Below are 14,147 nucleotides of genomic sequence, written 5' to 3' on the forward strand. Positions count from 1 at the left end.
TACAAAGACGTATATATTCAGTCATTAACTTGTCAGGATAATAAAATAAATATAGTGCCATTTCCTCACTGATTCTAATGCAGTCTCCATCATAGTTTTATTCCATTTTAAAATTAAAAAATCAATTATTTTCTTTAATATAAAGCTTATTCCATTGATGATTTATGCGTAGTGCATCTGTACCTTATCTAAAAGACAAAACATCAACACTGCTTTCCATTTCTTCCCTTCCTCTGAGACAGTGTTTCATCCACTATTCAGATCTAATGCACTGCTTTCCTAACTGCAAGCAACACAGAAAGGACAGTAAAAAAGCTTTGCCAAAAATCTTTTGAAAAATCCCCTTATTTCACATAATAAAATCCTCTCATGGACTGGAATCAATGGTCTGTGGTAATCACTCTATTGAGTTTGGATGGATGAAGTTTATCTTTCATTAGTAAGACAATCATTTAAAAAATGATCTCTGTCTGAATGGATTTACAGATGCATTTTTGGTCCCCCAGGGTACAGTTTCTGCTTGCAAAAATGGTGGAATTTCATAGATGGATCTTTTCAGTGATCTAACTCCGATTTCGTATCTCCACATTCACTTTCTTGACTGGTCAGCATCTTTTGACTTTTACAGGTATGATGTAACAAACGTATAATGAAGGATGAGGAGAATATTCTGAGAGAGCTTTGGTAATATCAGGCAATTACACAGCTACCTAATTTCTAGCAACAGTGACATTTAATGAGGAAGGCTGTCTAACACCTGCACGTTGGCACAGACATCAGTGCTCTGATCTCCCACCTTGCTGAGAGTTAAATTCAGGTCAAGTGCCAGAAAGCAAGGAACATTTTAAGTCAGCTCCTTTCAGAATACAGCTCAGCTGTGATCCTCCCATGGAACAGGACAGGTTCTTATTCTGAAGGTACTCTGTCATATCACCCATGCCCTGTGTTCTAGGGTACTGATGTTCATGCTCTGTATGAAATTAGCACTGAACTGCATTTGCACTCTGCATTAGGAAACACCGTATGAATTATTTTCAGAAGGCTTAGAAACAGCACAGACTAAAGATGTTTTTCCTTCTGTGGCATTGTAATATAAGACTTGTACAGATATTCAGTGCTTGAGATAAAAAAGAAAAGAGACCACAGAGATTTTTGTACCCCCTCTGAGTAACAGTGCCTTGTTCTGTTTTCCTGATTTCTGATGCAAATACATTGTACCCCTCTGTATCACAAAGAAATCTGCACATATGCTTCCCTGTTCTTTATTCCCCACAATTAGAAAGTTCTGCCTAATAGCTCTTAAACTTCCTGTAGTGTGTCTTTAGTTCACTATTTCTTGTTCTGTCAGCCATGGACACACAAGTTACTTCCTTATTTTTCACAGGAATTTTTCATGTAATTGAGAATCATTATTATGGGTTTTCCTTTCTGGATTTTTCCAATTCTTTGATTTTTCCATGAGGGTCTTTACTTTGGACTTTCACATTGTGAGCTTCACAGTAACAATTACAAAACTATTCTGTTACCTCACTCTAAAATTACGCCTTGCATCTGAGACATAAATACTTCTGGCAAAATTTTCCTAGAAGTTACATGCTTCAATGAAATGTTTCTTTAAAAAGTGAAGCAAAACAAAGCAGAGTACCAGCAAACAGCTCAACTACTATAATTGTATTTCCCAACAGGATGCAATGCCTGCCATAGCAATTGTTGAAATGTGAAAAACAACCCATAAGCAGAGTTTGTATGTACACTTTCATCATTGGGCTCCTGCAATTCAAGGCATTTGCTTCAAGAAACTAAACTGAATTGTGTTTTCTTTTCCCTTTTTAATGAACATATTATGATATGGGATAAAGCGTAAGCAAAGTCACAAATGCAAAGAGCTGGACAGTGGGAAACTGAATGCCAGTGTCAGGAATTTTTGGCTCACATATTTCAACTGTTCTGTGACATCAAATTCAACTGAGTAAGAACTCCATGTAATTTATTTCTGTCATCTGGATACATGGGGAGCCTCAGCCACAAGTCTGCTAATGGAAAAATGGTCCAGCACTCCCATATGCATTTCTCCACGTGGAAGCAATGCCCTGCCTCATTTCATCTACTGGGTCCTACACCAAGCATATATACCAACAGACAAAAAATGCCCAAAACAAAACACACTGATTCTGTATTTGCAAGAAATTTGTTATAAGCATCTCAAAGCAATAAACAAAGAGCTGAAAGGACCGTATGATCTTTTATGGCTGCTGTAGTAAAATTGCTTATGTATTCTTATTTATGTATTCAGACGCACTCAACTTATTCAGATGGCACAATAAAAATCAATACATCTTGACAACTTTTCAAGATTGCTTTCTGCAGACACTTCTGTTTTGAAATAACATCAAAAAGCTGGAAGTGAATGTTTTGTTGTCAGTTGTGAAGCCATTAAACAAAATATTTTCAGGTTATTCAATTCAGAAGTGACTCTCAATTATTTTACAGCTCGAATGCTAGTGGCTCATAGATCATGCATGCTGCTATGGCACGTAGAACATAAATTGCACATATTTTTATAAATTATAAATGATAGTATGGTTTAGCTGGCATTTCTAATTAATGTACAACTTCAGCATGAGCAAGACATAAAACTTCTGTGCAGCACACAAAAAAGAAGAGATTAGAAAGTTTAAAAAAGACTAAAATTTGCCCCCATTAACTTTGCAAGCACTGGCACCAAAAGCATGGCTGTGGGCAGCACCACTCTAAGATGTACATAACAGCAAGTGCACTCACAGAAGTCATGGAAAAAAACAACAACTTTTATTCCTTAAAGAAAGCAAATTAAAGAAGAGAACCAAAAGGCATTTCACAACCTCCACCATTCGCTCTCCACCTATTCCATCTGCACAATTAAAAACCTCCCAGACATCAGGGCACTTTAGGAATTTTCATCCTATTGCACGTAACATCAGCTTCATTTCTTTTTCTCTTCCTTATCAGCTGCTTGTTTGTTTGTTTTGCCTTGTTTTGCATTTGCCTTGTTGGCATTTATTTTGCTGTGTTGTTTGTTGCTGTTGTTTTTTGTTTCTCTGCCTGTTCAACTTCTGTACAGTTTGTTTATTTGCTGTTCAGCTTGTTTGCTCATTTCCCATGTTTATTTATTTGCATCAGAAAATTTGTCCTTCCTGTTTTTTCCCCTTCTCAGTTGCTGACACGTAACTCTGCAATGTATTCTGCTTCTAGCATCACACTAACTTTTATACTTACCTTTAGTCATTTTCCATATTCTTTACATTTGTTTGATCTTTAATTGAGATATTCATGATCAAAAAAAAGATGTTATTTTAAGCTGAATGAGGCTGACTGAGCTATGAATTATCTTCAATCTTGGCTTCATCCAGCAATGGGGGAATCAAAGAAGAAGGATGCAATTATAATAGTATGGCATGTATTACAGTAAAGGTGCAAACTAGGGATGCATTGGCTCCTACCAGCTTTTTCATTGTGAGATGGAGTTTCTAAGAGAGCAGCCACCATTCTCAAATTCTACAATGAACAGTGAGACAATTTCAGCAAATCTAATGCAAGATCTCGACCACGTGAGATATCTAAGCAAACAGCCATCAGTTGTTTCATGTAAAGCTATCGAAAGAACCAGCTAGAAAAATGCAAGATTGAGTTAAGTAAGTGATAGTAAATTCCAGCCAGCAACAAAGTGGCATGAGGACATAGAGGCCCCTGGTTGGTCTGCTTCGTAACTTCTGAATCACTATGCCATGTTAGATCTACACAGAAAAACACTACACCCAGTAATACGTTTTGAATCTGCATGTTAAATATTTCAAGAGATGCTTGCAGAAAATCTGAGTTTAAGTGTGACTTGAGCAGTAGCACAGGCTCATAGCTGGTTATATGCCCTCATATTACACAACCACTGCAGAATGGATTGGCTCTCCAGCTGCAAGAGGACAAGACAAGAAGTACTGACAGTTCTTGCATTCAGGGACGTAGCTACAAACAGGTGAAATTCTACTGACCATTTGCCCTTCAGCATCCACTCAAAATTACATGAGTGATGATTTAAAGCATTTAAAAAGTCACAAATATCCACAAAAACAAGATACATTCCAGGTCACACACAGATTGGAGGTTAGTTATCACCCCTATGTGAGATTCAGGATTTGTCTGCAACATTACTTCTGTTTTCCTGTGAACTAAACGTAGCTGTCATTGTGGAGCAGTTCTTTTACAGAAAGCTTTACTCACTGTTTATTACAAAAATACAGCTACTTTTTAACTTTCTCATATATGTTTTTCTCATTAATAAAAACATTAATAAAAACAAACCAAAAACCAGCGGGACCAGGGCTAAAACATGCTTTGAAAACTCAAGACTTGCACAGAAGAAGAAACCATGAAAGAGAAAGAGCATGCTCAAGTGGAATATATTAGACTCTTTTCATACGCTTTTAGTAAAATAATGGGTAAAATCCCAACACATTATGGTAATATACAGCAGATCACAAACACTCATTAGTGCACAAAAAAATAACAAGATTGAGGTTCCATGTACACTACTGCAAGTCTACCTCTTAAGAGTTTTACTGCAGATGGTGAAACTAACAAGCACGCGGGTAGCTCCCAGATAGCACAGACAAGGCATTCCTTTCTGTTTCTCCCCTACCAATAGGTTTTAGCAGAGTATGTTTTCTTGAACAGAGCTGCAAAAAACATTATTGGTCAAGGGCTGTTCTATGCCTTTGAATTTGCTCAGTCTTCAGTCTACATTGAGAACTTCAGTAATCTTTGAGATAAATAATAATCCCCTATCTCCAGATCTCATAAAGTAACACGATTTCTGCAGCAGTTCACATCAGTAAAGTCCTTTGTGCCTCTTGGGTATTGCTAGAGGGTCATAAACAAATGTTTAACAATTACTGGCAAAAGGGAAATTAAAGACAAAAGCAAAAAAACAAGCAAATAAAAAAGCTCAACTGGCCAAGTTGCATCAAGTGTAACAAAGCAAAAAGCTAAAATAATGGATAAAAAGGCATAAAAGGTTCTGCATTATAATTCTTAGCGGTCCTAAGTAATGCAGAAAATGCAGCAGCCAAAGTTAGCACTGAATCTCTAAATGTCAGGGTGTAAAGTTAGTCAACAAATTGAACAGAAAAGTAAACCACTATTTTTTGTTTTCTTTGTGATAAATTCAGCAGTGATTAGAACTGCTACTCAGCAAAAGGCAACTTTCAATTGCCTTAACAAGCCTCATTTCATTATTGCTGGTTGTCTAAAAAAATTCAAGCAAATCATTCACAAGTAACTACAGAAAATGCTTTTCACATCATGGTAGAAATGGCTGCATCTCTTTTGAAAATTTCTCTGCAAAATATTGGGTGAATTCTGTGCCCTGTTCAACTCCTTTACGTACTGATGAACACTTTTAATAATTGTTCTCTTTGAAAAAATAGTCTCCTAATAAAATATGGATTGCAAATACAGTAAATATCACAGCAAAGGCCAAATTTCCAAAGATAGGCCCACAGTTACATTTTTCCACTCAAGCTATACTGGCAAGTTGTCAGAATCTTCTGGCATTTGCAGCTTTGTGCAGTATTCTTAAATTAAATAAACACAATCCTCATGTTTTTTCACTACTCTTTGAAAATACTTATGCAAAGGTCATTTTTTTTCTGTTACTAGTTGTAGCTGAACCCAAACAGAATATAATTATTAAATTTACTTTTTACTTGGAAGAAAGAAAAAAAAAAAACACAGGAAAAGTAAAAGGTCAAGCAGCCATCAATCAGAAACCAATTTCATTAAAAGTGCACAGGATGTCATGCAACCAAGAAATCCCCAAATATTTTATTTTCCAATTCATGTGGTCCTTCATCCTTTCTGTTATACAAGTAATGAAATCTGCTATAATATATTACGATGAAGATAAATTGCTCTGCATTTTGAAGCATAAATTCTGCTGCACATAAGTGGCAATACAGGTAGCTTGAAAAAATATTATTTGTTGGAAAATAATTTTCATAGTGAAAATAATTAATGTCCTTGGGACATCTTTGTTATAAGATCGGGAATTCCTTCAGCTTAGATCAGCATACCTTGTTCTGATCCAACAATAATGAATCTGCAGAAAAAGGAAAATCAGTAAAGAGGTAAATAATGTTCAAGTTCTGTTTCAGTCTATTCACATCCTTATCATTAATTTAAAAGTTGAAAATGTAAGATAATGATCATCAAAAACCGGATCACTAAATAGCCTGCCTTAAATTCATTCAAAAATGAAGTAAGACAAAATGACATTGTGCTCCTCAAAAATACAGTTCATGTTAGTATTGATGCTTTTGTAACCAGCAAGAGTTCAATGGAATCTACAGAGATCTCATGGATTAAAACACCGTAATACACTAGCAGGAGGTAAGGCTCAGTCTGCATGTTCTCCTGATTCAGTTCAGAAATAGCTTTGGAACACATTAATTGCATTTCAGTTTTCTTACTCAACATGGCATTGCCTATTACAGGACACAATACCATAGCTCACTAAAACAGTCTGTATAAAGCGTAGCTCAATCACAGGAACAAATAGTTTATGGTAAATGACAGGAGAAAAAGCACCCTGACTGCAAGGCTCAAAATGCTTAGTATCTTAGAGGAAACAGAGAATGATGTAATAAGAGTTAAAATAAATTTAATGAAGAGAAAAAAACTCATTATTCACATGACTGAGAAGGCAAATGAACTGTAAATGAAGATCATTATACTAATTTCAAAGTTTAAAAAAACAAAAAAAAAACAAAAAAAAAACCCCTCACAATTCTGAAGGCTTTAAATCCAACACCAGTTCATTTTTCTTCACTTTCCCTTTATGAGAGCCAAATAGCTAAACTGTTCCAAACTTACAGCTTATGACAGGATTTGAGAAAGGCAGACATTTTTCATCTCTTCAAAGGTCATTATAATAAATTAGTAAATTAATAAAAAGCTGAGATCAGGGTTTATATATTTTCCTGAAAATAAAACCACACTTACCCTTGAAGGAAATATTGCTGCATGTATACAGGTGGGTTAGAGATCCCTTCCAACCCAAGCCATTCTATGATTCTATATGATTCTATATAATTTCATTTTACTTCCTACCACTGTGTGGCAGAAAGACACAGCCTCAAATTAGCCTTAAGTCATTGTAGGGTCTGCACAAGAAGGTAAGAAAGACTGTCTTTCATTCACAACATTAGAGTTTAGCTAATGGACCAAAGATGGGGAAGAACAGATGGGAAGAACAATGGAAGGACAAGGCAACAGCGCTTACTGTAATGAGCAGCCAGTACTCCTTGCCTATCAGTGCTCCACCCATAGTGCCATACTTTGTAAGCCCCTGAATCTGAACACATGATGTGGAGAGCAGTGGATGTTCTCATGAAGCCCCTGCCAGGCATGGGGAAAGCATGGGGGGCAAAGGAGCAGTGTTTAAATAATATGGCAAGATGAGGATGGACAGTGGCTTCAACACTTCTGTATCAAATAAAGAGCATGAGTAGAGAGGGGAAAGCTCATTGGGGATCTCGAAAATAAAGAGCTTGTTTATGCTGCCCACAAAGTTATACAGCGAGGACAATGCAAAGCAGCAGGATAGAAACTGCTGGAGGCAAAGTGAGCCCAACAAGCTGCCGGATAACAAGAGAACTGCTACAGTAACTAAGGAAGCAGTACCTGGGACATCTTTGAGGGAACTGGGAGGAAACCAAGGTTTCTTTTCAGTTATCCCGATACTGAGGAGAAGTTGTCAGAGGAAAACATGAAGATTTTATTCCAGATAGAGGGAAGGGATAGGGGAAGCAGAAAGCAACCTGACTGTGTTTACAGAGTGAAGTCCTAAAGAAAAGACACTGCTTGAAATCTCTGTACATTCTGCTTTTACATAAAGTAATGATGAACAGAATAAAGAACAGGCATATGCATTAGTCTGAATGATCTATGGTGGTTACAGTTAACTATAGTCTCCAAACCTCTGCCCTGTCTATCAGCCAAAGGCATGGATGCTCAAGGAATCCCTTACAGGATTTTCTTCTGGAGACAAAAGCCTCATGAAGTCTGTAATTTCCACTACTAAACTTTCAAGACTTTCAGGTTGAAAAGTCCCTCCTCTATAAGACGGGCTCTTACTTGGAATAGTTCTTCTAAGCCTACACTTTGGTGGCTCTAACAAAAATAAGTCCTAGCTCAGACAGAGGTCTGCTCTTGAAAAGAAGACATGCCAGAGTCTTTGTACATGTCACTAGGGACTTTGCTATTGCTATTGATTGAACAAGAAATGTTCACAGCAGCATATAACTCCAAGACAAATAGCAGGATAAATAAATAATGTCACAGTTACTCTGCTGACACAACAGGAAGTCCACTCCCAGCAAATCCGTAAATGTCTGTTCACAAGTCCAAATGAAATTTCAGATAAATGCAACTACCCTGAAGTTATTCCATCAAAGAATCTGTGGTGAAAGATTATCCTTCTGCTACAGTCCATCCGGTCTACTCAGCTTCCTGAGAGGGGCACATATGCAAGAGTCATCAAGAACCACAGACAGATGAACAAAAGACCTAGCAATTTGCTCCGTTTAGTTTAATTTCTAGCTCCAGAACTGCTTTGGTGACATAATCTTATGGTATAATTTTTGTTGTTGCTGGGAGATACATTCTGAAATTCAAGGATTCAATTATAGTTAATTTACATTTACTTTAAAAGTGAAATCATTATGTAATACAATTAAACTTAGATTAGCGTTGAAGGCTACTACAGCCTTGCCTCCCTCTGGTGACAGCTATCTTCCCAGCCAGAACCCTGCTTTGTAAAGTGAAGCTTAGCAGCTCCATTCACTTGAACAGCAGATATCTATGCTGCAGAGCTTTGAGGAACACGAGAGGAACAGAAACCAACAAGGATTCTCAGACTGCAAGGTTACAAACAGCAAGACATTAACTCTAAGAAGCTGTAAGTCAGGGATCAATCAGAGAACCAAAGTGGAGCAAATGTGTCATACTCCACTGCCAATTCCTGCCATTTCAAAGGCAGCATACCTCCCTCTACATTTTCCATGCTTTCTGGATGGCCCCTGAGATATACTAATTCACCTTGTGGAGACAAAATCTATGCTCAAAACATAACTGGTTGCATTCCTGAACTGCCCGGATGTGTTCTTGCTGTAACGAATCTACCTCAGTGGGGGGTTGGACTTTATAATCCCCAGAGGTCCCTTCCAGCCTCTGCAATTGTGGTGAGCATTCCTCTTCTCATTATCTCTTCCTTAGGAGTTTGGACTGAAAACAATAATACTTTTTATATAGAGATCTTTATTTTTATCACATGTCAGTCTGACCTGGAGCCTTCTGTGCATAATGTGGAAATAGGTGCATTTTTCTATTCATAAGCACTTAGTTCCCCTCAACCACGCATTAGAGTGCAAAATAGATACAGATGTGAAACCTTTGTGTTTGTGAAGTGAATGACACAACGTTCAACAAACAGGGCAATAACAACAACAACTGCAGCCATGCCTGCCAACATGCACTGTCTCTGGGAGCTCCAGCAGGCAGTACATCATTTCTGATTTTCAACTAACACAGGCTAACAGCTCGCACGCTTATCTTTTCAATATGGCATTCTGCAATTATTTATGTGAGAGTTAAAAAAGGTACAGCATCCCTACAGGCATATCTTAACTGTGCAGAAAAATAGGATAGGACATTTTATGATTTCTGTTTTATGAATAAAGGATATGAGAATTCCACTAAAAGCCATAGCTATTTTGAAAATAATATCATCAATGCCTTTAGAGCTGAATACCTCAAGACTACAATAAACTTCCCTGAGAAATCACAAGAAAGTAGGTTCTCACTCAAGGATGTAATAAAGAAAGAATGCAAAAAGCACTGCATAGAATCTGTATGTGCTGAGAACTGTCAGGTATGCCCACCAGCACAGTATGCAAAGGCAGCTGCTCATCTGCAGAACATCGTTTCCCTCTATCAAGTTTCCACTTGAGCTGAAATGTCAGAAATTGGTGTCTAGGGAGAAAAAAGCAGAATGTGCACCAGAGATGAAAGGCATCCAGGCAAAAGCACATCAAGATGCCACTGTAGAGTTAAAAAAGAGGAAGGACTGGTTGCTTTACATTAGAGAAAAAGGTATGTTTGCAAAGCCAGCATGCTTTAATATTTAAGGATGTATCACACATCAATAGCTTGTGATTATCTCACTCTGAATTACTGCATCCTATCATAATTGCAGTAAGGGGGAAAAGAAATTCTTGATTTCTTAGTATTAGGAAGGGGAATTACAGCATTCATTTACTTGTTCTCTTTCCATCTCTGTGGCATTTCATGCAGTGTTTAAAAGGGCATTGTTTAAGGCCTATCTTCACAGTTTTCAAATCATATTTAGCAGAACATTTAAAAGGATTTACACTGGAGGGAACAATAGCAAAGCAGTAGTATAAAATCTAGTCCTCCTGAACTCCAGCCACTGGAAATCTGTATTCAACAAAGAGTAAAAATGATATAATGGACAGCCAGTTTCTGTTATTTGCAACAGCTCCCTCAAGACAGATAAAATTATTGAAGCTTGTTGATTATTAGCTATATAGTCCTGTTAACTGCAAGTTTTCATTTGATCAGTGCTTCATCAATGCTACACATTTTTTTCTCCTCCCATTAAAAGCACTTCTGAAATTCATTTTTTGAGTCCACATAAATGGGAAACTAAAATTGATACAATAGAAAGTGGTTAAATTATAAATTTTTACTATTTGGGAGTGGACATGGTTTTGGATGGGGCAGAGCCCTTCATTTCAATGTGATCTACAGCTATCCTTTATCATTAATGCCACGTGACAATATCATTCCAAAGTGCTGTTTCAAATATCCTCTTCTAAACAATTATATATTATCTTTAAGATCCAAAATTAACCTTTCCAGGTGTGCTAGTTGTGGAAATTTTAATATGCTGGTTTTATATCCACGTATGTGCTAGGAATGTAGGAAGAACAGAACAAGAAAAGGTTTCTTCCCATGGTTCCCCTATCCACACAGAAATCAGCAGCAGAGCAGCAAGCGGGAAGAATAGATTATGGCAGCTTGTCTTCAGTGCATCTTCTCTGAGGCCTTTCGTATTGAGCTGATGAGAGTTGGCAGCAAAGACCCAGTGTGAGCCAAGGCTATTTGGTGTAGCGTTCTCAGCTCTCCTTCATGCCCGGAGATGTAGCAGCAGTTAGCCTCTGCCACTCCAGGACTGAGGTCAGCCTCTCTGTTCTCTTTGCCAGTATAGGTTCTGACCAGTTTTAAAGGCAATGATGACTCCTCACAGCAGCTGTATTCTACCTGATAGCCCCATGTTTGAGTGGGCACACTACTATGCAAACATCAGTTATTTTTGGCTCTTCTTTCAAATACTTTTGAAGACAGTTTGACAGCTGATGAACACTTTGTCTTCTTTCTATAGTCCAGTACTTTTGGAAGAACTTGATTATGGGAAGCTGGCTTCCCCTCCAAGGATTTAGTAGATCTTTACGCCTTGAAATCCTACTCTAACCTTGAAATAGAAGAATTTCTTAAGCATTTTATTTCTTCCTTGTGCTGTCTAGATCTGCTGCCCTCACACTGCATTTAATCATTACTGCAGATGGTCACCCCCTTTTGGAGCTCTCCATTGGTTCACATAACACTACTCACACAGATGAATTTTCCTATTTTGTGGATAATTTTTCTTTTAAAATCATTGCTCAGCTTCTCAGTTTTGAGAATTTTTGTTTTAACATCAGCAATTTCTGTCCTTGCCCATCCAGCTATTTTTGTTAGGTTAGCTTTATATATTTTGGACCTAATTTTAGTAGCAATATTTGTATTATCCAGTCAATAGTAATGGCATAGCACACAACATTTGCTACTGCTTATCTTGAGCCGATTTCTTTATTAATTGTTAAGATTTAGAGAATGTTTTGTACCTCTGTACACAGCCACATAGACCTGAGTCCACAGAGCTGAAATGTTCCGCAAGATCCCTTCAGACAGTCTATCAAAGTCTTTTGAAAATCAAAGAAATAAGGGGAGCCTATTAACTTAGACACTCCTCTCCAATTGCTAGCACACTTTTCTAATCTATCCAAAGCACTGAGAGGTTCAGTTAAGCCTGTTCCTTGTTCTGCATGCACTGTCGCTTTATGTCCCCTAGTATCACACTGCAGAATCCTCAGTGTCTCCCCAGTTGTGGTATTCAGCAAGATCATCCTGTTGGGGCACTCAGATAACAGTTCAATGTTCCCACTGTTGAGGGAAAATCTATTTCTCCCATGCTCCACTGCACAAATCCCTCAGTGTCATTAAGCTGCTGTTGTCAGGTGCCACCAGCATTTCTGATGGGATTTGACCAGCTTTCATCTCCTGACTGTTTTTCAGCCTCTTACAGCTTGTGTTAATGTCATAATCAGGCTTTTCAGCTTTCACTACTGTTTGCCATTGTGGTTGTTTAGAATAGTTAAAGATTTCTCTAAAGTGATCTGCATATTTGCTTTCCTTTCAGCATTAGCTGTGAATGTTATCCTCATTTTTGGCTTTGTTTGGCACATTTCTCCCGTTTACTCCCCTGCGGAAATGCTTTGTCTTCCCACTATAGCAGCAGCATCTCCTTTATCTCTTACATTTTTCACGTTTCTCTGTCTCTCACAACAATATGCTTTTCATTAGTGGTTTAGTTTCTGCTATTCCCTTTGTGCCTTCATTCATTTTTATTTATTTATTTATTTTTAACCACTTTGGAGTCCTCTTGGCTTTTTTTCTCTCTGTAAAGGGACACATTTTCTACTTCTCTCCATTTATGAGTCTTGCAGTTTAGCAACATTGCTGCTGAGCTAATCTCAGTGCTGCTGAGTCACTTTCACCCGTGCTTGACAAAGCCTGAAATGAATTCCTCAACACCAACCCGAGCTTTCTCCCACTGTCTTCCTGTAGTTCCATTTTATACTGCTTGCCAGTGCTGGCTAACACTTCAAGTCACTAATTTCATATAGGCTGGCAATGCAAGATTTTGGTCAGCACTGCTAGTGATAGTTTGCCATAACTATGGCTTGGACAAGTGCCTTACATTTTCATTTGTCCCCTGTCTACTTTGTTTTGCCATCTACCAAATGCAACCGTGCAAGTTTATTTGCATAACTACAATGATTTCAAGATCAGAAATGAAGTCTAACTTGATGACACCTTCTTTGACAGAAGAATGGCTTTCTAACTCAGAAGAGTCCCATCTCAGGGCATGGATTATACTGCATAACTAAATACAGAGAACAGGGTCCTTCCTGTTCTATCCTCCATTTACAACAATAAGCACTATGGATTTCCAGCACCAGATGTTTCACCAAACCAACTGTGATTAAATAACCAACATGATTCCTGCTAAACTCTTTTTGGATTGATTTCTACTTCAGAGTCCATTATACTCTGGGCCAATGGGTGACATAAAGCAATTATAAATTGTGTAAAATGTCTCCTTTACTTTTTTTTTTAACCATTTGAAAGATCTGATGAACTCCCTGTAGAAAGAATATCTTAGAAAGAATAGTGACTATATGCATACACATCACCATCTCCCCACCTTATATGATTCTATACTACATCTGCTGCACTGTCTTTTCCTCTATCCTCTCCCACACTTACAAGAAGTGCAGCTCACCTGGCCCCTTGAGATCATCATTTTTAAGAGTATTTGTCAGTGGACCTGAGAAAAAGTACTCTCATCCTTAATAATAATCTACCTTCACAGAGCTATAAATACATTAATAAGGAAATCACATTCTCACAGAAGTCTACATCCCACACTTATTCACAAATCTAGTAGCTCTGTTCCTTATTAACATTTCTCAGTGAGCAAGCTGGACCTACTGATCTGTAGCTCTTGCCATCATTACTGGCAGTCTCTATAAGTGCAGATGTCACATTTCTTATCTTCCATTCCTCCTCTGCTGCTATTAATGTATGCAGTAGCTTGTTACACAGAAAATATTTCAGTAGTTTTGTAGAGGAGTTTTTTTGGAAGTCTAAGGAGAACAACCTGTGTGACCTACAGTGGAGTACTAGCTTAAGCAGGCAGGCTGGACTTGATG

General features: G+C 37.8%; 1 protein-coding gene across 1 annotated transcript in view; it reads right to left on the reverse strand.

The window, feature by feature from the left end:
* GPR158 (G protein-coupled receptor 158) overlaps positions 1-14,147 on the reverse strand; it is a 165,006-nt gene that overhangs the window by 74,635 nt on the left and 76,224 nt on the right. The gene's annotated exons all lie outside the window — the stretch shown is intronic.

Source organism: Coturnix japonica, chromosome 2 (assembly GCF_001577835.2).
Source record: "Coturnix japonica isolate 7356 chromosome 2, Coturnix japonica 2.1, whole genome shotgun sequence".
Classification (NCBI taxonomy): domain Eukaryota; kingdom Metazoa; phylum Chordata; class Aves; order Galliformes; family Phasianidae; genus Coturnix; species Coturnix japonica.